The sequence below is a fragment of the Haemaphysalis longicornis genome, unplaced genomic scaffold (assembly GCF_048455015.1).
Source record: "Haemaphysalis longicornis isolate Haplotype H1 unplaced genomic scaffold, Haemaphysalis longicornis Haplotype H1 scaffold_3, whole genome shotgun sequence".
In the NCBI taxonomy this organism is placed as follows: Eukaryota; Metazoa; Arthropoda; class Arachnida; order Ixodida; family Ixodidae; genus Haemaphysalis; species Haemaphysalis longicornis.
Genome location: NW_027526335.1, coordinates 144,892,294 through 144,917,490, shown reverse-complemented (window position 1 = coordinate 144,917,490; position 25,197 = coordinate 144,892,294). Strand labels below are relative to the sequence as shown.

The window sequence follows — 25,197 nt, the reverse complement described above, 5'->3', positions numbered from 1 at the left end:
TCGATTCAGTTCTTTTTCTGCTGTATATTAATGACATTTCCAATCTGCTGGGCACGGAAAAGCTTTTATTGTACGCAGACAACACAAACGGGTTCTTCTCTGGCATAAATTTTTAAGACCTCTACAAAAGAGCGAATCATTTGTTCGTTAATTTACGTGTTTGACTCATATCAAATAGGCTACAATTAAATGTAGATAAACAAGAATACCTCTTATTTAGGCCAAAAGAGACAGAAATGACTGCAAACCTGATTTTAAACTTTAATCACAAGATTATCTTAGTTTAAAACAATCCGTTTCCTTGGTGTAATATTTCATGAAAACCTTTCTTGGACACCACGCATTGCTTCCAATAAAAAGTTTTTGTCGAGCTGCGGGTGCATTAAACCGGCTGAGATACTACCTGCCTATGAGTGTAAAAGGTGAAGTTTATAGCGCGCTTTTTGCATTCGCGATTAAAATATTGCTTTTTAGTATGGTCTACAACAAGGCAAACAAACCTAAATAACCTTAGTATACTACAAAAACGAGCCATACGATCTATTGCAAACCTAAAGTATTCTGAAAGCTGTACAGCATACTTTAACAAATATGAAATATCACCAGTACGGCAACTTTATACCAAAAATTATCTTTAGAAGTACTGTGCCAGTGTAAGGCCAATCAAAGATTGTTTCATTTGAATTATCATGTTTATAGAAGCGTGTATAAACTGAGAATGTGCTTGGTTGAAAAGAGCTGTTGTCGAACAGGCTATGGTGATCAAAGGTTAAAATGGCCAATTTCTCACCTCCTCAATCAGTACCCTAATATTCGGGATCTCATTCGATGTCGTAGCTCAAAGTATCTAAAGTTATGAAAAACAATGTTGAGGGAAATAAAATTACCGCTGACAGCAGTCGTTAGCACTCTAATTTTTGTCACTGTTTATCGCTAAAAGGAACGGTGCTTGAGATTTCTTTGTTTCTGTTTTCTTCGTTCTGATATCAGATGTGTGCTCATACTTTTGTTCTGGTGTGATTGCACCAGTGTGGAGTTTTTATTTTTGCGAAAGTATGTAACTCGCTCCTTGCATTTTTGATTTTTCGTTTCTTTTATTTATACCTTCTTCGTCTAGTTGATCCTTGTGATCCCGCTGCTCCCCTGACTGTTACGGGTGGCAGGGCGCCGCCAGGCAGTTTTGTTTGCCTTTATCTATGCCATCCAAGACAGTTTGCATCTGATAGTGTAAAATCAACAGATACAACAGCACAAGCGTCTTGTTTTTGCGATTTTCACTCCTGTATCTAATGGCTTATGCGTTTTCAGAACGTGGGTATGCAGCATTTTACTTCGAAGCAGTATATATCCGATATCCCCCCTTCGATTTCATTGCCGAGAGCTGAAATTCTCTCTATTAACTCCAGTCTCACGGCCGCTCGTGAAAGTTACGCAATATAATTAGATTAAACTAAGGGCAAAGCAAGCATGGCCTTGTCGGTTCGCCCCCTGTAGAAGCCCGGGCAAATAACTGCGAGGGGGAATCCCCAACCATAGCAAATACTCTGTGATACAATTATCACACGTATATGAAATTCGGAGACAGGATTTTTTGGCGGCTCCTATTGACACATGCTTTGTCGCAGAATTGGGCCCGTATACAATAGTTAGAGTGACATGTCTGCAGCCATGCTTCGGCCTTACGGGTGTATGCACATTCAGCGGACGGGTATCTTCCAACATTTCAAACTTTACTGTGAAAGAATTAATTGAGAGAAGTGAATGAAATTTAGTGTAAAGGCCCAGTTTTCTGAACGGCTAATTGCCTTATAATTTTCGTTGCGAAAGGTTTCAAAAAACAAGTGTTACAGCCAAACTCCTTATCGAACTGTTATCAAACTCTTATCAAACTCCTTCTGTAAATACCCATGTATTGACACTAGACGCGACTTCTCTTAAGTTTACAAGTTCACTGTGAACTCACTGGTTATGATTATAATATTAATGATAATAATTATATTACCTTCAGTTTCAATCTGAGAGCAGAGGCTACCGGGGAGAAAAAACTACAAGATTGACTAGTTTCCCGGCCCTTGATGGCTTGACCGCCGAATCGGCAAAAAAGGAAAGGCAATTGCAACTTCACTGCTTACAGATGAACAAAACCGTTATTTACAGATCAAAGCAATTCAAAATAAGGTACAAGAATAAACCAAAAGTACTGCCGCATCTACAAAGGAGCTAGTTGAGACAATACAGAAAAAAATACCGAAATGAAAACGGTTCGCCTTAGCGCTATAAACTCAGTCACCAGAAAATACACAGCGCAAACAACATCGAAAGCAAAGTCGTTGTAGTGCAACAGAAATGTGTGGAATAGTAACGAAAAAAGAAGGGAAAGTGCTGAGTCACTATGTTAATCATCGCCACCAGCAGTAGCAGCACCATCAGCATCAGCCTATCTACACCCACTGCAGGGTAAAGGCCTTTGCCATAGATGTACACTGATCTTGGTCCTGTGCTAACTGTGATTTATCCCCGCACAATTCTTGATCTCATCTGCTCATCTAACTTTCTGCCGGCCCTTGGCACACTTGTCTTTTTTAGGGGTCCACTCGGTTACCCTTAATAAACAACGGTTATATTGACTGCCCATTAACTGCCCTTCCCGCACTCATTTCGTCTTCCTAATTTACACTAATACTATGCTTTAACACCGGTTTGTTCTTTGACCAACTCCGCTACCGTTTTGTCCTATAACGTTACATCATCTATCATGTTGTGCGTAAGACAAGTTTATCCCCATGTTTATCAGTTTGGGTTAAATAATTTAAATAGTTGCATTCTAGGAAGTGTTTAGATATTTGGACCCTCCTTAGATATGTAGCTGAGTAAGCTGGGAAGATTATGTCGCAACAGTATTAGTCCTTAATTTGTGTGTGGTGTAGGAATGGAAAACGTATGGATGTAGCGCAGCAGGTGGGTAGGCATAGTCTTTGTCAAAAGGTTCTGGATCAGTCAAAAAGTTGCTAGGCTCAAAAGAATTCCAAATCAAGGTCATCTCAGCGGGAGTGTTAAATATTTTACCTAAGGAAAACTCTGCCAAATTTTAAAGATTAGTCTTTACTTTGAATTCTTTGTGACCCAGAAGCGTTTAGAGGGGTCTAGAAATGTTTGACAAAGACTGTACATATATGTTGTGAAACCGGCTATTTACGAAAGCGTTGAATTGCTGTGCGTGACTTCTGTTTTGTAACATAACGCCACGCGTTTATGTTAAAAGGATCTGAAATAATAAAAATCATCTTAGCAGCCAATTGCACCATATGTGTTTTGATAAAGGTTTTGAAAACAACTGCTGCCGTTCTGTGGTTATCATCTCCGTTAGAGCTGTCGTGGCTGCAAGGGGTTATTGCTTGTGCACGTTAAAATTTCATGAAATACTAAACGTAACCTTTATTTAAATTTTTGGTATAGACAGGAACGCACAAGGTTTAAAAATTTGGGTGCATTTCACTCTCTGCTGGCGGATGTCCAGCACGACTGCGTAAATTACACATCACACACATGGTTAGAGAAGGCACATGTATTCATTTGTGATTATGGCTTTGTTGTTAACTAATAAAACTTTGTTAGGCTATATTTTTAAGAACGCAGTTTAGCAGTAGTGGAGGAGCGCACAACGTTAAAGTTTTACTGTCTGCCGTTCTAGCCACCTGCCCGTCCGTGCAGGTGGCGGGCGTCATCGGGGAGCGGCTCGATCAAGAAATAATACGGCGGAAAGGACTGCCAAGGACACCTGACAACGTGTGCGTGGGCATTGTGGACATCTTAGAAATTGACGCTGCTGTTGTTGAGCGTGCGTTACAATAGAAAAATGCTAGGTACTGCCCGTGATAATAAATCGTTTTGTGAGAAGCAGCTGCAAGTGCCTAAGCTTCAATGTAGCAGCTTTATAAAGCAACTGGCTATTAGTTGAGTGTTACGTCCTCCTAATTAATTGGTCGAGCAGAGCAAGTACCGCGGGAAACCGGATCAAAGTGGAAAGATTTGAGGACATGTACAGAACAAATCAGCTCTTAAAGGATACTCTGCAGCTAACGCGTTGAATCAGCAAAGGCAAAGGGGGTACGTATAAAAATTAAAAACCGAATTGTGCAGTTGGAGGCAGCTATGGTAGCGTAATCTTAGAAGCAAATCAGAGTGGCTGGGTTTCTTCTTGCTGCTTTAAAAGAGAGGATGTGACGGTGTCACACGACTAGAGACGGACAATGACTTCTAGCGATGACCTCTTCACACTGGCGCTCCTGCCTCTGACGTGAAGACGGTTGTTTTAAAATTCGACATTGTCTTGTTTTAGCGATTGATTAGGATGAGGACTAAAATTCAACGAAATGCTCCCTTTGGACTGAGGAGCGAACGACGTAAATAGAACAGCGAAAACATTTCAAGATATGAAACCTCGGAGTAATGTTCTTAGCTTTGAATTCGGAGAGCGATAGCCGGTCTGCTTGTGTTCTTTATACCGAAGGTAAGGCCATGGGGTGTAGTATTTCCCGGTGTTTGCATTTTCGTAGTACGGGAGGTAAGTATATATAATAATTGCTAGACAGAAGAACGACGTCTTTTCTGGAGTGCTACGCGACTAGTAAGTATTCCGGTGTTTTGATTGTGCTTCAAAATTGCTTGCTAACTAGCCACGAATGATTTCGGAGTACATGAACTAAGCTTTTACGGTGGTAGCGGGTGGCTAACGTTATGTCAAACACTGAGAAATATTGATGCCTGCGTGCATGCGTGTGTGCGTGCACGCGTGCGTGCGGGAGTGAGTGCGGGAGTGCTGGAGTGACAGATTGGGTGACTGTGTGGGCGAGTGATTGTGTGAGTTTTGTAGTGAATAAGTGAGTGAATTATGGAAGAAGGGAGTGAGTGAGTAACGACACAGCGACTGAACCGATTGATCCGAGGAGTCAGTGCCTCAGTGACTCAGCCGCTCTGCTGCAGTGAAATGTTATGGGCTCACGTCGAATAACCGAATGCCATTTCGCAAGATGTAAAAGTTGCTAAACCTGTATTGTGATCAAAGTTTATTCGTTACAGTCAAGTGGTCGACAAAATAAGAAGAAAACGACATCACCTATGGTCTAACGTCATAACAATGGGTTTTCATATTAACCGATAACTCGCAAAGGAAATCAGCTTAAGCTGAAGTAAACTTAAGTTCACAATATACTATAAAGGCTATACGGCAAAAAACCTTTACGTATGCAATTTTCCCAGGGTTTACGCAGACAGTTTCAGTTACCACAGGTTGGTTGCCTAGGCGTTTTGATAAAGCTAAGCAGCAACTAATGCTGATACGTAACTTCTGGAGGTTTAACTCACTGTGTTATCAATACAAAACAGTACAACCACAAAAATCTTTGAAATGAATCAAGGCATTACCATTTCTTGAAAGCGAGACCTACATAACAGAAATTGAGATCCTAGCTTTGTACATGTCTTTAGTGAAGGCTTGTAGATAAAACACACCTAAGAACCATAAACATTCGTTTAATTATTTGAAGTAGAGGTATATATCTTGAAACTTAAGTGCAAAAAGAAATGAAAACATAAAAAGTTCTTTTAAAATATCCGTTGCTGGTACTTACAAGCTCACTAACAAAACCCGAACACGTTTCCTGCTGGCTCTCTTTCACCGAGTGCTTAAAGAGAAGAACAGAGCTGAATACAGGACAAAGAAAGACGAGACGCACGCAGAGCTGCGTGTGTCTAGTCTTCACTTTGTCAGTCTTTAGCGCTGTGTTTCTATTTCGGCGTTACGTATCAACTGGCCGGCGTTACCCCCTTTTTACAGTCTATGTACCAACTGGACGGCGTTATCCCCTTCTACAGTCCCTTACCGAGTGATTGGCAACGAAAGTCCAATCGAGTATGGAAACCTCAGTCGTACTTTGAGCTCATTTCTCGCCCTGATTTTTTGTTGGGGCTGGTGCACGAGCAGCCAGTGAAAGCAACGTTAAGGCCGCTGTTTGTATTGGATGCCTGAGATCAACAAGAAAGTGACCCAACCCCGATAATGTACATAACAGAGTGCTAGACGGGCGCGAGAACCTTTTCAACTTAGGCAACCCGCAGGTTTATATTGCCGACCTTTTATGGATATGCCTTAGATAGCAGTCTGGTATCGCTATCTCACCTTAAAGTTAAGCCGTGCTCATATATAATTTCGGATAATATTACAACAAGCGCTCTCTACCAATAGCATGTCTCGCAAATTATTGAATGTGGACACTGGTACAAAATTCAAAAATCCTTGCCCTAAATAACACCAATATGGAAATTCGCGGTGAATTTACGCCTTTTGGTGTATGCGCTTACACAACGCACACCTCTCTTTCCCACTCCCTCCGACTGTCAATCCGCAATTCCATTCTCCCTATATATATATAGCTGGTACTCAATAGCGTGGAAATCATGCAGACAACCGTACGAGTGCGCCGCCACATCCGTGGCCAAGCGTTCTTTGCCAAGTCGACGTTGTGCGCCCGGCCCTCAGATGAGGCACCCCTCTTCTCCTCCTTGCCTTCATGGCGGCCAGGCGGGCCGCCGGCTGCGAGTGACCTTGGGTTCCCTTGCAACGCGTGTGCCAGTGTTTTCATAGTCAGTTGTGCCGTGATAGCGTTGGTTACGCTAAAAGTTACGATTCCGCTCATGAGTGTGACAACCTTGTCTGCAATTAAACCCCAGCCTCCGCCTTTTTGGGGCTTTCTTCGAACCTCTTTTATCACCGCATTCCCCCGCTGCGGTTATCGCACCCCTCCCGCTAATAACCCCCCTTTATTGTGTCGATCCCCCTCTTCCTTCCTTCCTCTTTCTTTCTTTCTTTCTTTTTTTTGTAAGTGTGTGAGCGTGTGTTAACGCTTGCACCAGGCGTCGGTAATTAAATCTGGTCTCCCCCAGCCTTTTCTTCTAACCAGTCAATTTCCAGTCAAGAATCGATGAAGAACCGAGCCCCTCCTTAGTGCTCACTTTCTTGCTTTCCTGTGGTGACTTCAGCGCCATGCAACGCCTTCCTCTTATCCTATAGACTCGCCTGCCTTGATTACGCCCCCATTTCCCCTCTCTTTCCCGGCCCCACTCCAATGCTCCCCCCCCCCCGTTGCGTTCTGGGGCTTCGCATACTTCTGTGTCGCGTAGAGCCTACGTGTTGCTTGATACATCTTCTTGCTCCGCCCACAACTGCATTGTATTTAAACCCAACTGATCTGCACTATTTGTATCTGAAAAGGATAGGTCCCCTGTCGAAACGTTAGAATAAATGTTATTATGTATTTCAGTTTGACCTCTCTATCGTATATATATATATATATATATATATATATATATATATATATATATATATACGGTCGAACAAAAGAAGTTTCCAATGGTCCAGAAAAAATATCAAAAAGTAGAGTCCGACGCAAGTCTCAAAAAACAAAAACAAACATGTTTACTAACGTTTCGACTGGTGGTCCAGTCTTCATCGGAGTAACATTTACAGTACACTGCAGAACGCTTTTATAGGTGCGTGTGGAGAGAGGAGGAAGTTGCGCTACAGTGCGCCCTCTTTGAAAGAAATCGTACGTCATCATTCAGCAAAACAAGAAAAAACGCAAGACATACACATGAGAGGGAATGCACTGCCCTCCCTCTTTTTTGGGAGAAAAGGTGCGCTACAATGCGCCCTGTTTAAAAGTAGTTATTGGCAAGTGGTACAACAAAGAGAAAAGAAAAATGCAAAGGGGCGTCTAGGAAGGAGGTAAATTGGCGCCTCTCCTCATAGGAATTAACAGAAGAAGCGGGGGCGGGGAAGAGAAAGGAGTAAAGGTGGCAGAACAAGATAAGGAAGTGGGAAGGCGCGTCAGCACGTCATCGCTTTTCGTCTTAGGAGTGTGTCAACAGAAGAAGCGGGGTGAAAGCGGCAGAACGAGATAAGGAACTGGGGAGCACGCGTCAGCGCGCCTTCGCTTTTCGTCTTAGGAATGTGTCACGTGAAGCCGGCGCTATGTGGCTAAGCCGGCGCTAAGAGGCTAATTGAGTGAACCTGGAGGGATAAAGCCGGCGCTGGTATGCCTAAAAAGAGGATTGGTCACGCAAGAAGCGAACGGAAGAAAGGCGAGTAATTATTGTGGCAAACATGTCAACGCGCCTACGCCTTCGTTCAGCCCAGAGGATGCGGTTTTGAACTTAAATATGAGATATGATTCGCGAACTTCGCGTGCGTGGTTGCTGTTGAAATTGGATTCAATTATTGTTACCTTCAAATTATTAAATGAATGACCCGGGATTCCGACGTGACGGGACAAAGGAAGGTTAGGAAGAGACTTGGCGTGTGCCCTATGATTGTTGAACCTTAATCTAAAAGCGTTCGCCGTCTGGCCAATATATTGCAGGTGGCAGGTATTGCACTCGAGCAGGTAAACTACGTTGGCGCTGTCACAGTTAAAATTTCCCTTCAGTTTTACAGAGAAGTGCGAGGCGGTGCTAGAGGCGGTTTTTGTTTTCGTCATGTGGGGGCATACCTGACAACGAGGCTTGTTGCAGGGCCCACAACCGGTCACTGGTGAATGGCTGAGCCTCGAAGATGTCAGAATGTCGCGCAGGTTTTTGTTTCGCCTATAGACAACACGTGGTGGTTCGGAAAATATAGATGCTAGTCGAGGACTTTGATTTAATATGTTGTGATGCTTTCGAAGTATGCCAGAAACATTCGGCACAGATGCGGAGTGAGTGAGAACTAGGTTACTTGAAGGGCGTCGGTCGGCTGGCTTCCTGGAGTTAAGGAGTTCATTGCGGCTCAGCGCTCCTGCTCGGCGAATGGAATCGTCAAATAATTGGAGCGGGTACTTTTGTTTGAGCAGATCGTTTTTTAGTCCCTCACAGTTGGAAATAAAATCTGTTTCCTTGGAGCATATCCGGCGGAAGCGGTGCGCTTGACTGTAGGGTATGCCCGTTTTCCAGTGCTTAATGTGACTACTTTGAAAATGCAAATATTGATGGGAGTCCGTCGGTTTTCGGTAAAGGGTGGTCTCTAATTTGTTCTGCGAGACAGATACCGTCACGTCGAGGAAGTTGATGCTGGTAGCGGAAAACTGGTGTGAGAAAGAAATGTTAGGGTGGACCGCGTTAAACTCGGCTATAAATCTTAGGAGATTGGATTCTCCGTGTGGCCAAATCAGAAAGACATCATCGATGAAGCGCTTGTAAAAAAATGGCTTCAAGTCGATGCTTGCAAGAAACTCCTCCTCGAGGACTGCCATGAAAATATTTGCATAATTTGGCCCTATCCTTGTGCCCATGGATGTACCACTGACTTGAACATAGTGTTTGCCATTGAACTCGAAATTGTTTAGCTCAAGAATCAATCTCAGTAATAAGGCCAATGTGGAATTCTCGACGGGCTTAGGCTCCCGTGATTCACTGTAAGCGTGGATCACCGCTTGTATTCCATCAGAGTGGGGAATATTGGTATATAGTGACGTGTCGTCCATGGTGACAAGCAGACAGCCACTGGGAATCTCAAGGTCTAATATTTCAGAGAGAAAGTGGTTGGTATCTCGTATGTATGAAGGAAAGTTAGGGGGAATTTTGTTGATGAAGTTGTAGACATAGAGGGAAATATTTTCGGTAACCGTGCCTATGCCAGATACGATTGGGCGACCAGGGACATGTGCCTTGTGAATTTTGGGCAAAAGGTAGAACCTGCCTGCTATTGGGCTGAGTGGTATCAGAGAACGCACCGTCGTTTTGTCTATTTCTTTGGCCTCCAGTAGTGCTTCGAGGTTTTCCTTGACAATTTCTTTATATTCAAAAGTTGGATCAGATTGAAAAAAAAAATTTTGTAAAAGGATGTGTCGGATAATTGTCGGTCTGCTTCTTTGATGTAATCATCTCGATTCATTATCACTATTGCTCCACCTTTATCAGCGGGCTTGATTACAATTTCGTGGCGACATGCCAACTTCTCAAGTGATTCTTTCTCTTTAATTGAAAGGTTGGGTCTAAAAGGCGTCTGCTTTTTATAGGCTTCAAGCACGTCATGGTGTACTGCTCTAATATATAGATCTAGACATTTATCGCGCTGAGTCGGTGGCGTCCAGTGCTTGGGGCTGGGTAAAGAGCCGGCATTGTCCGTGTTAGGGCGCCCATGAAAGAATTCACGCAATCTCATGTTGCGAGTGAAATTGTCTAAATCTTTAAGAAGCTGGAATTCGCTGAAACCTCCCGTTGCTGGACAAAAACTTAGGCCTTTGGATAGTGTGCGAACTTCGATCTCTGTCAGCACAACACTGGACAAGTTCACTAAATTACTGGTGGGGAAGTCACTCTTCTCGGTCATTTTAGAGGATGATGGCATAGGAGGGGGTAATTCAAATTGCTTCGGAGGAGGGACCATGTCGCGAGACATTTTTTTAGACTTCATCGTGGCTATTGAAGACTTTTTCTTGAGTTCAAAGACAGCTAGAGAATCAGATTCATGTTTGGTGAGAAGAGGCACCAAAGTCGATTCTTGCTCACGCACAGATTTAGCTTCCGATTTGTAGTGATCTAAAACAATACTGGTTAATTCTAGAGATGCAGAAGTTAGGACATTTTTCCATCTAGCTTGGTTATGAGGGGACAATTCAGACGTAGCGGGTTCTAATTTCAACATGAGACCTTTCGGAACAGCAGATTCATTCAAATAGTGGGTGAGTGAGGTTACGTGCAATTCAAAGCGAATGCGTTTTTCTGCCAATTTTCTAGCATTTTGGAAGTTCCTAGACACGGTTAAAGGAGCAGATTTACCAGTGTCTAAGGTGGGAAGTCAATTTTGGCGGTTGCTTGTTGAGGGCTCAGCATCGCTGCTCCGAAGGTTGTAGCGGCGGGGCTTGGCTGGGGTTTGTGCGGAGCCGACGGCTGGGGTAGACGGCCCACGGCTGGAGCCGATGGCGTGTGTCTCTGTGGAACCGATGGCGTCCTATTATGTCGGGGGGAGTCCTGGGTTGTCTGGCTCCGTGGATCAGCTGAAGCGAAGCTGCACCACGTAGTATCATTGCTGGGTCTTCGAAGACACAGGCGCCGGATATGACTGGCCATGATGGCGACTCCCTCAAAACTGACGTGAAGTCCGTCGGCAGCTAGTACCCGTGCCGCCGGGAGCCACTCCAAGCCATGGTCCAGGTAGAATGTAGTCCGGTAACGGCGGCAGAAGTTACGGAGCAGTTGATTGAAGCGGCAAGCTTCCTGATTGCAGCGGGTCACCAGGGAACGGTTTCGGCCGCCACGACGGCGATCAGTGCTCCTAGGGAGAATTAGGCTGGCGTACACGCGCGACACTTGGGGCCGCTTCCTGGTGATCGCGTCAAGCAGGGAGCGGTATTCTTCGAACACGGCCGTCGCCTTTTTTGAAGGAAGGTCATTGGTGCCCACATTTAGAATAACAGTCTTGGCACTGTCTGGGATGGAGTCTAGAAGGTCGTGCACATCGCTGACGCATGCACCACACTGTGTCACGAAGGCAGGGGTTCCTATGCGGTTGGGATCAAAATGCTGGAAGAGGTGCTTCGTTTGCGAGTCGCCGATGATTACTGTTGAAGTCGTGGTCTTGGGGTATCTCCACACAATGCTTTTGGACGTCGTCGGTGCTGGTGCCATGGTGAGTATACGGTCGAACAAAAGAAGTTTCCAATGGTCCAGAAAAAATATCAAAAAGTAGAGTCGGACGCAAGTCTCAAAAAACAAAAACAAACATGTTTACTAACGTTTCGACTGGTGGTCCAGTCTTCATCGGAGTAACATTTACAGTACACTGCAGAACGCTTTTATAGGTGCGTGTGGAGAGAGGAGGAAGTTGCGCTACAGTGCGCCCTCTTTGAAAGAAATCGTACGTCATCATTCAGCAAAACAAGAAAAAACGCAAGACATACACATGAGAGGGAATGCACTGACCTCACTCTTTTTTGGGAGAAAAGGTGCGCTACAATGCGCCCTGTTTAAAAGTAGTTATTGGCAAGTGGTACAACAAAGAGAAAAGAAAAATGCAAAGGGGCGTCTAGGAAGGAGGTAAATTGGCGCCTCTCCTCATAGGAATTAACAGAAGAAGCGGGGGCGGGGAAGAGAAAGGAGTAAAGGCAGCAGAACGAGATAAGGAAGTGGGGAAGGCGCGTCAGCACGTCATCGCTTTTCGTCTTAGGAATGTGTCAACAGAAGAAGCGGGGTGAAAGCGGCAGAACGAGATAAGGAACTGGGGAGCACGCGTCAGCGCGCCTTCGCTTTTCGTCTTAGGAATGTGTCACGTGAAGCCGGCGCTATGTGGCTAAGCCGGCGCTAAGAGGCTAATTGAGTGAACCTGGAGGGATAAAGCCGGCGCTGGTATGCCTAAAAAGAGGATTGGTCACGCAAGAAGCGAACGGAAGAAAGACGAGTAATTATTGTGGCAAACATGTCAACGCGCCTACGCCTTCGTTCAGCCCAGAGGATGCGGTTTTGAACTTAAATATGAGATATGATTCGCGAACTTCGCGGGCGTGGTTGCTGTTGAAATTGGATTCAATTATTGTTACCTTCAAATTATTAAATGAATGACCCGGGATTCCGACGTGACGGGACAAAGGAAGGTTAGGAAGAGACTTGGCGTGTGCCTTATGATTGTTGAACCTTAATCTAAAAGCGTTCGCCGTCTGGCCAATATATTGCAGGTGGCAGGTATTGCACTCGAGCAGGTAAACTACGTTGGCGCTGTGACAGTTAAAATTTCCCTTCAGTTTTACAGAGAAGTGCGAGGCGCTGCTCCTTTAACCGTGTCTAGGAACTTCCAAAATGCTAGAAAATTGGCAGAAAAACGCATTCGCTTTGAATTGCACGTAACCTCACTCACCCACTATTTGAATGAATCTGCTGTTCCGAAAGGTCTCATGTTGAAATTAGAACCCGCTACGTCTGAATTGTCCCCTCATAACCAAGCTAGATGGAAAAATGTCCTAACTTCTGCATCTCTAGAATTAACCAGTATTGTTTTAGATCACTACAAATCGGAAGTTAAATCTGTGCATGAGCAAGAATCGACTTTGGTGCCTCTTCTCACCAAACATGAATCTGATTCTCTAGCTGTCTTTGAACTCAAGAAAAAGTCTTCAATAGCCACGATGAAGTCTAAAAAAATGTCTCGCGACATGGTCCCTCCTCCGAAGCAATTTGAATTACCCCCTCCTATGCCATCATCCTCTAAAATGACCGAGAAGAGTGACTTCCCCACCAGTAATTTAGTGAACTTGTCCAGTGTTGTGCTGACAGAGATCGAAGTTCGCACACTATCCAAAGGCCTAAGTTTTTGTCCAGCAACGGGAGGTTTCAGCGAATTCCAGCTTCTTAAAGATTTAGACAATTTCACTCGCAACATGAGATTGCGTGAATTCTTTCATGGGCGCCCTAACACGGACAATGCCGGCTCTTTACCCAGCCCCAAGCACTGGACGCCACCGACTCAGCGCGATAAATGTCTAGATCTATATATTAGAGCAGTACAACATGACGTGCTTGAAGCCTATAAAAAGCAGACGCCTTTTAGACCCAACCTTTCAATTAAAGAGAAAGAATCACTTGAGAAGTTGGCATGTCGCCACGAAATTGTAATCAAGCCCGCTGATAAAGGTGGAGCAATAGTCATAATGAATCGAGATGATTACATCAAAGAAGCAGACCGACAATTATCCGACACATCCTTTTACAAAATTCTTCAATCTGATCCAACTTTTGAATATAAAGAAATTGTCAAGGAAAACCTCGAAGCACTACTGGAGGCCAAAGAAATAGACAAAACGACGGTGCGTTCTCTGATACCACTCAGCCCAATAGCAGGCAGGTTCTACCTTTTGCCCAAAATTCACAAGGCACATGTCCGTGGTCGCCCAATCGTATCTGGCATAGGCACGGTTACCGAAAATATTTCCCTCTATGTCGACAACTTAATCAACAAAATTCCCCCTAACTTTCCTTCATACATACGAGATACCAACCACTTTCTCTCTGAAATATTAGGCCTTGAGATTCCCAGTGGCTGTCTGCTTGTCACCATGGACGACACGTCACTATATACCAATATTCCCCACTCTGATGGAATACAAGCGGTGATCCACGCTTACAGTGAATCACGGGAGCCTAAGCCCGTCGAGAATTCCACATTGGCCTTATTACTGAGATTGATTCTTGAGCTAAACAATTTCGAGTTCAATGGCAAACACTATGTTCAAGTCAGTGGTACCTCCATGGGCACAAGGATAGGGCCAAATTATGCAAATATTTTCATGGCAGTCTTCGAGGAGGAGTTTCTTGCAAGCATCGACTTGAAGCCATTTTTTTACAAGCGCTTCATCGATGATGTCTTTCTGATTTGGCCACACGGAGAATCCAATCTCCTAAGATTTATAGCCGAGTTTAACGCGGTCCACCCTAAGATTTCTTTCTCACACCAGTTTTCCGCTACCAGCATCAACTTCCTCGACGTGACGGTATCTGTCTCGCAGAACAAATTAGCGACCACCCTTTACCGAAAACCGACGGACTCCCATCAATATTTGCATTTTCAAAGTAGTCACATTAAGCACTGGAAAACGGGCATACCCTACAGTCAAGCGCACCGCTTCCGCCGGATATGCTCCAAGGAAACAGATTTTATTTCAACTGTGAGGGACTAAAAAACGATCTGCTCAAACAAAAGTACCCGCTTCAATTAATTGACGATTCCATTCGCCGAGCAGCAGCGCTGAGCCGCAATGAACTCCTTAACTCCAGGAAGCCAGCCGACCGACGCCCTTCAAGTAACCTAGTTCTCACTCACTCCGCATCTGTGCCGAATGTTTCTGGCATACTTCGAAAGCATCACAACATATTAAATCAAAGTCCTCGACTAGCATCTATATTTTCCGAACCACCACGTGTTGTCTATAGGCGAAACAAAAACCTGCGCGACATTCTGACATCTTCGAGGCTCAGCCATTACCCAGTGACCGGTTGTGGGCCCTGCAACAAGCCTTGTTGTCAGGTATGCCCCCACATGACGAAAACAAAAACCGCCTCTAGCACCGCCTCGCACTTCTCTGTAAAACTGAAGGGAAATTTTAACTGTGACAGCGCCAACGTAGTTTACCTGCTCGAGTGCAATACCTGCCACCTGCAATATATTGGCCAGACGGCGAACGCTTTTAGATTAAGGTTCAACAATCATAGGGCACACGCCAAGTCTCTTCCTAACCTTCCTTTGTCCCGTCACGTCGGAATCCCGGGTCATTCATTTAATAATTTGAAGGTAACAATAATTGAATCCAATTTCAACAGCAACCACGCACGCGAAGTTCGCGAATCATATCTCATATTTAAGTTCAAAACCGCATCCTCTGGGCTGAACGAAGGCGTAGGCGCGTTGACATGTTTGCCACAATAATTACTCGCCTTTCTTCCGTTCGCTTCTTGCGTGACCAATCCTCTTTTTAGGCATACCAGCGCCGGCTTTATCCCTCCAGGTTCACTCAATTAGCCTCTAAGCGCCGGCTTAGCCACATAGCGCCGGCTTCACGTGACACATTCCTAAGACGAAAAGCGAAGGCGCGCTGACGCGTGCTCCCCAGTTCCTTATCTCGTTCTGCCGCTTTCACCCCGCTTCTTCTGTTGACACATTCCTAAGACGAAAAGCGATGACGTGCTGACGCGCCTTCCCCACTTCCTTATCTCGTTCTGCCGCCTTTACTCCTTTCTCTTCCCCGCCCCCGCTTCTTCTGTTAATTCCTATGAGGAGAGGCGCCAATTTACCTCCTTCCTAGACGCCCCTTTGCATTTTTCTTTTCTCTTTGTTGTACCACTTGCCAATAACTACTTTTAAACAGGGCGCATTGTAGCGCACCTTTTCTCCCAAAAAAGAGGGAGGGCAGTGCATTCCCTCTCATGTGTATGTCTTGCGTTTTTTCTTGTTTTGCTGAATGATGACTTACGATTTCTTTCAAAGAGGGCGCACTGTAGCGCAACTTCCTCCTCTCTCCACACGCACCTATAAAAGCGTTCTGCAGTGTACTGTAAATGTTACTCCGATGAAGACTGGACCACCAGTCGAAACGTTAGTAAACATGTTTGTTTTTGTTTTTTGAGACTTGCGTCGGACTCTACTTTTTGATATATATATATATATATACATATATATATATATATATATAGGTCAGGTAAAAGATAAGAACAACTTTGCGGTTAACTTGTTTATTATAAATTAGTCCGACAGTTTCGGAAGTGGAACTTCCTTCCTCAGGGACAGTCCCACAATGAACACCGAATCCTTCGGTGTTCATTCGGTGTTCATTGTGGGATTGTCCCTGAGGAAGGAAGTTCCACTTCCGAAACTTTCGGACTAATTTATAATAAACCGCAAAGTTTTTCATATCGTTTACCTGACCGTTTCTTCTGGCCCGTTGCAAAACTCATCGAAATATATATATATATATATATATATATATATATATATATATATACAGCGAATCAGAATAGGAATTGAGGGGCTCATAGAAATAACACAGAAATAAGGGTTGGCAGTCAAGAAAACCTCGGAAAGCAACGGGGAGGTTGTGGTAGGTCATTGAAACAGATAAAGAATTTGGAAAGAAAGAAAGAAAGCGGAGAAAAAATGCCCGCCAGGTGGGATCCGAACCCACGACCGTGGGTTTGGTAGCAGTAGAAGTTATATAGCGAGTGGGGCAGTCAATGAAAGTGCGCCTTCGAAAAAAAAGCAGATCGGAAATAGACAAAACTGCAGAACAAGTAGAAAAGACGATTGCTGGGCGAATGGGACAGTGTGAGGTACCGGCCTGCCTTGCTGCACGTGTCATCTTCTTTATTACTGTTTCTGCTTCCAAGACAAGGCCGAAGGCTGCAGTTTCTTGGCAAGGGATTAAGTGTGCATATTAATAGTTTTCCCTGATATATTTGTTATTATTTGTATTGTAAAAAATGTAACTTGTCCAATGTAGTGACCTCAAACACAGACCATGGAACTCACTTCCTTCGGATTGATGACCTCAAACACAGACCATGGAACTCACTTCCTTCGGATTGATGACACGTTGATACACGGACGTTCTCGATTTCCATCTACTTCAAAAATGGTCATGGGGGAGGGATATTGAGGCCACCTGTGGTCAGCAGCAAACGGCTTAGCCAATGAGCAGCTCCTTCGGTCACACTTACAAAGTATTACAATTTGCAGGTGTCGTACCTTTTAAACAAATTCTGAAATGCAAATCGTTTGCACACATCGGGTGTGGGCTTTCAATGTTCAGCAGTAGAACCCTCCTGCAGCCTGATTGCTCCAATAAAGTCGCAGCTAGGGAAGGGCAAAGTCGTTTTATATCCCCTGAAAGCTGCCAGGAATGACATTTCGTTTGGTCACCGTGCACAACCCCGCGCTTCCAACAGCAACAAACCATTGCTACATAGGTGCTCATTCATTTCCCCGGTTGTTACATAGAGCGTGATGAGGGGAATGTGCGAGAGCGGGTACGAAGTTGATGGGACGTGAAAGAAAAAAAGGCCTTACATGCATTCAGTGAGCAATATTGTTACAAGTCATGGTTATGTTGTTGGCGAGCAGGACCCATGGTACAAGGTAGACAATATACGTGACTAACTGCGATCATCCTCATTTGACCCTGTCATTATGATCACGGCTCTCTCTCGCACTCAGCCTTTTTACTCTTGCCCGGTGCTTGCATCCTGCTGTACCAAGCCTCAAAATATAGTCTCTTCCCCGTAACAATATCAAAAACGGAGGGTCGAGCTATTTCAGCATGAAACGGAGGGTCGAGCTATTTCAGTCGAGCTATTTCAGCATATATATATATATATATATATATATATATATATATATATATATATATAAGGGTTGGCAGTCAAGAGAGCGAGGCGAGAAAGGAAAGACAGGAAGGCCGGGAGGTTAACCAGGTGTACAGCCCAGTTTGCTACCCTGCACTAAGGGAATGGGGTTAAGGCGATAAAACAGGGGACAAAGAAAAGTAGGAGGTAGGAGTGGGAAGGGCGCACGGCAGTCCCGTTTTGGGCGCTACAGTCTTTCCTGAAAATTCGTTTCGCTCAGGAAACGTAGAAGGGTTTTCGCCGCCTTCCATGAACTCGATGGGGGAGACCGAGGACCTGGATAGTCTCTATTGTAAGTTGTCGACTGTCCACTTTTCTGAGCGCGGTGGAAAGCACGTTCCTCTCCGAATAGTATTCGGGGCAGCGACACAGCACATGCTCTGTCGTCTCTTCCGCCCCACAGGCGTCACATTGGGCGCTGGTGGCCATCCCGATGAGGAAGGAGTAGGCTTTCGTGAAGGCTACTCCCAACCACAGTCTACAAAGTAAAGTCGACCGGGGTCGAGACAACCCATACGGAAGACGGCGTTGAAGAAGGGATTCTTTAACATAGAGACGGTCATTCGAAAAGTCCGGTGTGTACCATTGCTTCATGGTGATTCTGCGACCAAAGGAGCGAAGCGACCTCGCAGCATCGGTTTGAAAGCGGAAACAGGATCGTGCGTTCGCTGTGGTGACCTGTTCGAGCAGCTTCATCCGCCAAGACGTTGCCGATGTTTCGCCAGTGGCCTGGAAGCCACTAGAATATTATGTCATGGCTGTTTGTGACGGCTTGATGGTATTTTTCTCTAACCTCTGTCACCAATTGGTGGAGGGGCCGTTGCGCAGGGCTGCGCGTAAGCTTTGTAAAGCAGCGCGAGAAAACACCCCAGTTTCGAGGAGTACCTCGGATAAAGTGATGAAGAGCCTCACGAATGGCTGCGAGTTCTCTGGCTGTCGAGGTCGTAATATGGGCCACACAGAATCTAGTTGTGGCACAATCTGCTCGAACAAGCACCGCACCTGCCGAGCTGGATGATGTTACTGACCCATCCGTGTATACATGCTTCCGGTCGTTGTACCACTCATGAAGCAACCGCATTGTAAGCTGTTGAAGGGCCAAGGATGGCAAGGCGTCCTTTTTGCTGATTCCCGGAACGGTGTGACGGATCTCAGGCTGTGCCAGACACCACAACGGGAGGATTATGTAACCGCAGGAACGTACCTCGGTGGGAATTCAGCTCTGTGAATTGTGACAATGGCTGAAAACGTAGATCGTGGTCGGTTACGAGGGAGCTGCGCCAGATGGTCAGATGGCAGCCTCGTGAGAAGCTGATGTGCAGGCGTAGTGTCTCAGTAGCCACGTACGTTGTTATTGGGTATTCCTGAGCGGTGCAAATGGTGCCCACTGTTGATGCACAACGCGGTAAACTAAGACACGTACGCAGAACGTGTGCTTAGATGCTCTGTATTACCCGAAGGTTTGTGGAGCAGGTATTGAAAATTGTGGGCAAGCTGCAACACAAGACTCTTAAAAATAGGGCGGAGTACAGCTGCATCTTTCCCCTTACCGATGTTCCCCATGTCTTTCCAGCAAGAAATCTGAATATATGGGCAATAGCGGTGAGTTTCTTCTTAAGGACAGTCGCATGTGCGCTCCATGAAATGTCTCAGTCGATGATAATGCCGAGGAGTTTATGATGCCTGGAGTAGGGAACCAACCTTCCATTGATCTTGGTGCAATATCGGGAAATGGGCTTGTGGGTAACTGCGACAAGCGCGCACTTGTCACCCGAGTTGCACAGACCTTGCCTTTGTAGGTAAGATCCCTTGACATTGGCCACCTTTTAAAGTCGTGCCCGTAGCAGTGGTCGGTTGACACCCGAAGCCCACAGGTAAATGTCATCGGAATAAATGGAGACGCAGACATTTTTGGGGAGAGCGTGGACAAGTCCGACGATCAATAGATTGAAAAGCGTTCGGCTTAGCACTCCACTTTGAGGAACACCACGTTGAATAAGGTGCTGTGATGTTGGGCCGTTCTCTCTCATAACACAAAAATATCTTCCGGACAAGGAGCTATCTACCATCGGTAAAGTCGCCTACCAAGTCCGAAATACCCTAGGGCATCTAGAATGGCCTCATGAACGACATTGTCGTAGGCGCTCTTAACGTCAAGCACAAGGGTTGCGGATAGGCGTTTGCGACTTTTTTCTTGCTGTGCAAACGTTACCAGGTCCACCATGCAGTCTATGGAGGAACGCCCACTTCGGAAACCGGCCATAGCTTCAGGGTATATGTTGTTGTATTCAAGGCACCACTGCAGCCACGTGAGTATCATTCTTTCCATGACCTTACAGAGGCAACTTGCCAAGGCAATTGGACGGTATGATGGAAGGTCAAGCGGAGATTTGCCAGTCTGGAGTAAAGGGACCAGGCGGCTTATTTTCCACTCCGGTGGAACGACGCCATCCGTCCACGTCCCGTTAAAGATGTCCAAAAGCGTTTGACGTGCTTGAGGGCCAAGGTGGCATAACCCATCGGGACCTGGTGATGAGCTACGCCTGCAGGAGGCCAGAGCTGCTTCTAACTCTTCCATGGAAAAAAGTACGTCCATGCATTGATCGCGTGGGGTGGGGGCTTCACGGGTCCTTGAAGGTCGGATGCCATCAGCTCAAGCGGCAACCCTGGCGCAGAAATCTTCTGCGACCTCCATCAGCGCCTCAACTTCATCTGTAAAGGTCAACGAAGCCGAAAAGTCATTGACACCAGTAGACCCGTGGCCAAGGCTGCCGTCTCTCACTGCGGTAGAGCCTCGACGGGTGGATGCCAAGTCTAAACAGACCCCTACTGCTTTGTCGAAAGATGACGTAGTAATCATCGCTGTTCTCACGGCACTGTTCAACGCCATACGTAAGCTAGTACATACGTTGAAAACGCCGACCGCGTCGCGCGCCCTCGAAGTCCTGGATGCTGTGGGTCCACTACTGGTCAGCCTCGCGTGATATCATGGCCCGGGTTACCGTGTCATTCAGTCAGGAAGTCCGTAAAGCGTTTTTTTTCAGTGGAACGCAAGAGGTCTCAAACCCAGAATTTCCGACATTCGCCAGTTTGTATTTAATAATCCGTTCCCGATTCTTGTTATCTGGGAAAAAAAACCTAACCACTGAAATTAGACTGTCCGTCTATGAAGGCATCGAGTCATCTACTTGTTGGACAACCAGCAAAGTCATAGTATTTATTCGCCGAGAACTCACCTATACTGTTCATTCGATATACCCTCACGACACTAACCAATACCTATGCTTAACCTTTAAAAACGAAAGCTTTCTTTTACGCTCCTCGGTGCCTACATATCCTCATCAGCTATCATTGACCGATAGAGAATGAAGCATATCTTCCTAACAATACCGGGCCCTTGGATTCTCACCGGAGATTTTAATGCCCACCACCCGCTTTGGGGAAGCTCCAAGATGCACCCTAGGGTTCGACGTCTTGCATCAATCGCATGTGAATTAGGCTTTGGTACTACATGATGGCAGTCCTACATTTCTCCGCGGCCCGACATATGGGAGCTGCCTGGATCTCACCTTCGCTTCAAGGCACTTCGCTGCACATCTCGAATAGTTTACTGATATCGAAACCCACGGCAGTCAACACATTCCAACATATATCAAAATTCAAAGATTCCAGAACCATTTTTCACCCAATGTGACCAAACATACTGACTGGCCAAAATTTCAATCCCTTATGGAGGACGCCTGCTGTGCGGGTCTTTCCACAAGCTTAGAAACAGCGATCTGAGGTGCAACACAGGCTTGTACGCGTACATTCAAATAGCCGCCGAAAGTAACAAAAGTTGACATTGAACTTGAACGCCTCCGCGCAATTCGACGGCGTGCGGATCGACGGTACAGGCGTACAAAAGCCGTACACGAACTAAGGGTAACCAGAAGCATACCGAAGAAAATACAGCGCCGCATCGCCCAGGTCCACGCGTGGCAGTGGACATCATTCTGCAAGTCAGTCGACCCTCGTAAACCTTTGTCTTCTATATGGAGGGTAGTGCGTGGCCTTGTAACACCTGTGCAGCAGCGCTACCCATTCAAGCCTTTGGCACTTCGTGGCAGTGCAGAAAATTTTGGAAAGCAAAGGAGAGAATGGGGTAGGTCATAGAAACAGATGAAGAATTGTTTGAGTCAGTGAGAAAGTGGTTAAGAAATTAAAAAAAAAAAGTTGAAGGGCTCTGTTAGACTTCCCAACCTTAGGCTATTCTGGTTGAAGTGCGCGGGCGTCGTGATGTCCGGAAAGAGGTGCCGTCCTTACTTCGTTTGCTCGGCGGGATAGGTGTGAGCAACAGCTCAGGGGCGTGCTGGTCCGCCAGACCCCTGGATTCCGAAAAGGAGAGCGCTGAAATTCGGCGGGTGCTCCTCACGTTGACGTCGTCAACCTGTACATAAGTCTCTGCGTGACATTCCCGATGGATGTCTTCGTTGACGAAACTCTTGGGCGTTTGCTGCTCGGTCCTCCATTAGTTCTCGTTGGCCTTCCAATGGAACGCTGTTAAACGACGGTGGTGGGCGGCTATCCGGAAAAGCTAACTACTTCGAACCTGCGTGAGTCGACACTGCCTCGCCTACAAATGAAGTCCGTGTCACCATGGAGGAAACCTTCGGCCGGTTACGGGTCTTGTATAAGGCTCGGTCTTCAACAGCTGTCGGTGCCGTGTCGCCGGTTGCCTCCTCATCCCTCAGCGGCACATTACTCAATTCGGGACGATGGTCACGTGATTCCCCAGAGTCTGCACAGTACCTTGCAGGTGAGGCTCCTGCCCCTGCCGGGTTGCACCTTGCTGCAATTCTGAAGCGAGACGAAGAAGTCATGCCGGCTTAAACGCAGCGACTGCCCGCCAAGATTTCAGCATGAAAGGAGTCAGCCAGGCCATCGACGACGTACGTTCTCGCGACAGGAGACGGCCAGTCAAAGTTGCAGCATTTGAGCAGGTATAGCTTTTCGTAGACGTAGGTAATGACGTTTTCGCCAGGGCCCTGGCGTCGGGCACACCTCTGCATGAGGCGGTCACGATAAGTTCCCGGCAAGTCACCAAATACCACAAATAACGGCCCGCTCCAGCTTGCCCAGGTCGAATGTGAGTGACCTTCGCACATGTGCCACGATCTCGCTGCATCACGTAGGCGTTCTTGTGCAACTAACAACTTGGTGTGGTCGGGCTAGCGTGTTGGGCGGCAAGGGCGTCGATCAGCTTTACCCAACAAAGAGCGTTTTCCTAGAAACCTGTGATGAAGGGGACGACAGTTTCGGCGGGCGATGGAAACGGGGTGGGAATGACATCGCGAAGCCGCTGAGACATCTTTATGAGGGCCTGGCTAGCCCAAGAAGGGTGTCCGGCATTCAAATCAGCGGTCGTCAATAGGAGAGGCGGTCGCTTTTGGCGGAATATCTAAAGGTGACAGAAATCATGGCGTGAACAGTGGAAGCCGTGGCGAGTCCAGAAGACGTCGTCCGCTTCAAAAGCCGCGCCCAAGGCTGGAACGCTTGGGTGTTGTGTGTTACCTCCGTTCGGCGCTCGTGCTGAGACGGTGGCCCCACCGATGAACTCGGGCAGCAGGGCTGGAAGGCGTGGTAGGCATTGGCCGCTGCTGAGGGTCGTCCCTGCGACTGGATCGCCGCGAGGGAGAGCAGGACCGGAGGCTGGGTCGCTTCGCGACTTGAAGGCGTGCCGGCTGCGACACTTCTAATGAAATGACGTCTGTCTCTCAAGCTTCCATGTTTGTTCTTTCCCAGAACGAGCTCCGCGCTTCTCCTTTCTCCTTTACCAATCAGAGGCCGTCCTGTTTGGTTTAATGGGGAGTTGCCGCTGACCTCGCTGTCTCGCTGTCAGCTTTTCTTTTGCAATGCTTCGCCTCTCTACAATATATATATATATATATATATATATAATATATATATATATATATATATATATATATATATATATATATATATATATATATATATATATATATATATCTCTATTAAATTAGAGGCACCACGAAAAACATAACAATATTTATTACGACGTTTCGGCTGGGAGCCAGCCTTTTTCCAGTGAAGTACATAGGTCGAATACAGGGTACACGTAGGCTCGCAGGGACCGCTGTAAGCACGTGGACACATTATTTCAAAAGTGTACAAGAAGGAACTACACAGTGTACAAGAGTGTACAAAAGTGTACAAGAAGGAACTACACTTTCTGTATTTCGTCAACGAGCCCCTCATTTCCTTACTATATTATTCTGCGAAAGCCTAGCGAGGGTCTCGGTTCTGGCAGCCTTGATGCCTAGGTAGCATAAGAGGGCTTCCCGCCAGTAACCCGCTCATGACAGGTTGTAGACGTTCGAGTCACGCCCCGGAGGTTAAAAAGAAGGTCCCCTTCTCCCCGCGTAGTCAGACTGGCGCTGGCTACCACCCTCAAGCGTCAGATACACTTCTAGTAAATATAAATAGCCCAGAAAGTGAAGGAGAACACATTCGCCCAGATAGCCGAATTGGTAAGGCATTCGACATGTAATCGAAAGGCGTGGGTTCTGTCCCCACTCTGGGCGCGTGTTTTTCTTTCTTTCTTTCTTCTGTATAATTAAAAAAAATGTTTACTTAATTAACCGTAGTGAAAAATAAAGAGAGCCTAACCATACCCCTATGCCTCCTTTGGCGTTGTAGACTGCTGACCTATCTTTCTGTATTTCGTCAACGAGCCCCTCATTTCCTTACTATATTATTCTGCGAAAGCCTAGCGAGGGTCTCGGTTCTGGCAGCCTTGATGCCTAGGTAGCATAAGAGGGCTTCCCGCCAGTAACCCGCTCATGACAGGCTGTAGACGTTCGAGTCACGCCCCTGGGGTTAAAAAGAAGGTCCCCTTCTCCCCGCGTAGTCAGAGTGGCGCTGGCTACCACCCTCAAGCGTCAGATACACTTCTAGTAAATATAAAGTGCCCAGAAAGTGAAGGAGAACACAGTCGCCCAGATAGCCGAATTGGTAAGGCATTCGACATGTAATCGAAAGGCGTGGGTTCGGTCCCCCCTCTGGGCGCGTGTTTTTCTTTCTTTCTTTCTTCTGTATAATTAAAAAAAATGTTTACTTAATTACCCGAAGTGAAAAAGAAAAAGAGCCTAACCATACCCCTATGCCTCCTTTGGCGTTGTAGACTGCTGACCTATCTTTCTGTATTTCGTCAACGAGCCCCTCATTTCCTTACTATATTATTCTGCGAAAGCCTAGCGAGGGTCTCGGTTCTGGCAGCCTTGA

At 46.2% G+C, this 25,197-nt stretch overlaps 1 long non-coding RNA gene across 1 annotated transcript in view; it reads left to right on the top strand.

Moving 5' to 3' along the window:
- The first annotated feature begins 4,439 nt into the window (after window positions 1–4,439).
- LOC144173444 (uncharacterized) overlaps window positions 4,440–25,197 on the top strand; it is a 37,193-nt gene continuing 16,435 nt past the window's right edge. Inside the window, exon 1 of the long non-coding RNA XR_013323274.1 lies at window positions 4,440–4,510. This is a non-coding gene — a long non-coding RNA (uncharacterized LOC144173444). The remainder of the gene's footprint in view (window positions 4,511–25,197) is intronic.